Source organism: Elephantulus edwardii, unplaced genomic scaffold, assembly GCF_000299155.1.
Source record: "Elephantulus edwardii isolate Elephantulus edwardi_28Jun2011 unplaced genomic scaffold, EleEdw1.0 scaffold00111, whole genome shotgun sequence".
NCBI lineage: Eukaryota > Metazoa > Chordata > Mammalia > Macroscelidea > Macroscelididae > Elephantulus > Elephantulus edwardii.
Window position 1 is genome coordinate 5,852,962 of NW_006399861.1, and position 2,532 is coordinate 5,855,493.

At 42.8% G+C, this 2,532-nt stretch overlaps 1 pseudogene; it reads right to left on the reverse strand.

Moving 5' to 3' along the window:
- Nucleotides 1-703: 703 nt before the first annotated feature.
- On the reverse strand, nt 704-1,180 carry LOC102875556 (annotated as a pseudogene).
- Between the last annotated feature and the right edge of the window lie 1,352 nt (nt 1,181-2,532).

Genomic DNA, 2,532 nt, shown 5'->3' on the forward strand with positions numbered 1-2,532 from the left:
TTACCAAAGCAGGATGCAGTTGTCTTTGTGAATTGTATTATACCAATTGACGCTGATGTCCATGTAAGCCCTAGACTATGGCTGCAAGGTCCTAGGATCAGCAACTCATTCCCTCAGGGTATTTCGTTATGATTAAGTTTACACAATGATCCTCCTTGTTGGCTCAGTTATATACATGAATGTATTTACCTCAGATACTAATAACAACATCTGCCAAACTATGCATTGTCATGGGTGTCTTCCCTGTCATTTGTCCACATCTGTTCATCTGTCTGTCTGTATATTTACTTGTAGATTAATGTCTAGGATTATGCAGATAATTGTGTTTCCTTTTGTGACTTCCTTTTTTTTAAGATTCGTTTGCCTACAAAATTCTTGTATGTTGTGATTCAATCATATACATCATGTTTCTCATTTTCTTTAATTCACATTATGTTTCATACTATCATTCCCATACACTGTATTTTATAAAATTAATCACAAATGATGTATGCTTATTATCACCCCATTTTCAGCTTCCTGCAAGATCTATCCTAATTCCTTCACACCCCCCTTCTGCCCACTAAACTCTGTGACCCTGAAATTTCCTACTCTGTCAACTTTCATATCCTTGGCCACCTCCCCTTCCCCCTTTGGACTTTTATTCTTTTTTTTTTTAACAGGAAAAAAAAATAGCTTTATTTCATTCAGGGTGGTGTCCGGCTCAGAACTTCTGGAACTGCTTCTTGGTACCTGCGGCCTTGGTGACCTTGAGCACGTTGAAGCGCACGGTCTTGCTCAGTGGCTGGCACTTGCCCACGGTGACAATGTCTCCGATCTGGACATCTCTGAAGCAGGGAGACAGGTTCACGGACATGTTCTTGTGACGCTTCTCGAAGCGATTGTACTTGCGGATGTAGTGGAGATAATATCGGCGGATAACGATGGTCCTCTGCATCTTCATCTTTGTCACCACACCAGACAGAATTCGTCCTCGGATGGAGACGTTACCAGTGAAAGGACATTTCTTATCAATGTAGGTGCCCTCGATGGCCTCCTTGGGCGTCTTGAAGCCCAGACCAATGTTCTTGTAGTAACGTGGGAGCTTTTCTTTGCCGGTTTCACCCAACAGCACTCTCTTTTTGTTCTGGAAGATGGTGGGCTGCTTCCGGTAGGCGCGCTCGGTCTGGATGTCCGCCATCTTTCCGGTCGCTTGGAAAAAAAAAAGCTGGACTTTTATTCTTATTTACATCTTACATCATGTGTGGAAAGATGGAGGGTAAGCAAAGGAGAGGAAGACTCCTCATGAGATGGATTGACACTGTGACTTCAGCAAGGACTCTTGTGTCTCAGAGGTGATGAGGATGGTATAGGACAGAGCAATTGCCAGGTTGGCTGTTCATAGGGTCATTATGAAGTGTACTTGACTGAGTGACACCTAACAACAGCAACAACTGGTTATCCTTCTAATTTTATAATAATGGTCTTATGCAGTATTTTTCCGTTTCTTGTCCACCTTTCCATAGCTTTTCTTTCTTTGGTGATATTATGCTAGTTATCCATTTATTTTATATTGCCTTTCTCTTCACCAGTGTTAATGTTGTTATTGTTCTTGTTGCTATGTCCTGTTGAGTAACCAGTGACCCTATGTATAGTACAGCAGCTCTGAAGCCTGCCTGAGCCAGTCTTACTGATTCTGACACACCAACCCCCATTTCCCCAGTTACTATATCAACCCATATAATCTAAGTGCCATCCCTTCACACTTCCAAGCATGGTCTCTGCTGGCCACATACCAAAAGTATGCCAGACAGAGCTTCTGAATCCTAGCCTCTAAGGAGAAATCAAGCCCAAGGTGGGTGATTTTAATCTGAGTCCCTCAGGCCTGGTTCCAATAATGGGTTTTTTTGGTCAAACATTCTTCTAGGTGGTATAGCATTGGTCTGTACAGAGGTAACTCATGGTTGCTGTGGTGCTAGATACTGTGGCACTGATGTGCCAAATGTGATAATGGTTACCCATGGTGGACGATGTTTGGTAGAGCTTCTTGATTAAAACAAGCTTGGAAGCAGAAGTGGCATTCACTTCCAAAATGGCTTGCCTCTGGAAGCTCTATGAACAGTGTTCAGGCCTTTTGTTCATAGGGTTGCTATGAGTCGTCTGTGACTCAACAGCACCTAAAAACAATAACAGGAAGGAGAAATCTGGTTTCTCCATCTCCAACATAGACATATTTGGTTTTTTGGTCATCCATGGTATGTTAAAAACTCTTCTCCAACACCACAATTTGAAGACATCGATTCTTCTTCTGTCATCCTTAGTCATTGTCCAGTTCTCTGATGGCCTGGATCAGGTACACCTTAGTCTTAAGAGTGACATCATTGCTTTTCAGTACTCTGAAGGGGTCTGGGACAGCACTAATATCATGTTGCTGTTTTGTTGTTAAGTGCCGTTCAGTCTCTTGCGACTCATAGCAACCCTATGTACAACAGCCCTAAACTCTGCTCTGTCCTGTGCCAATCGCACTGTCTCTGACACTCCCATCCCGATTAT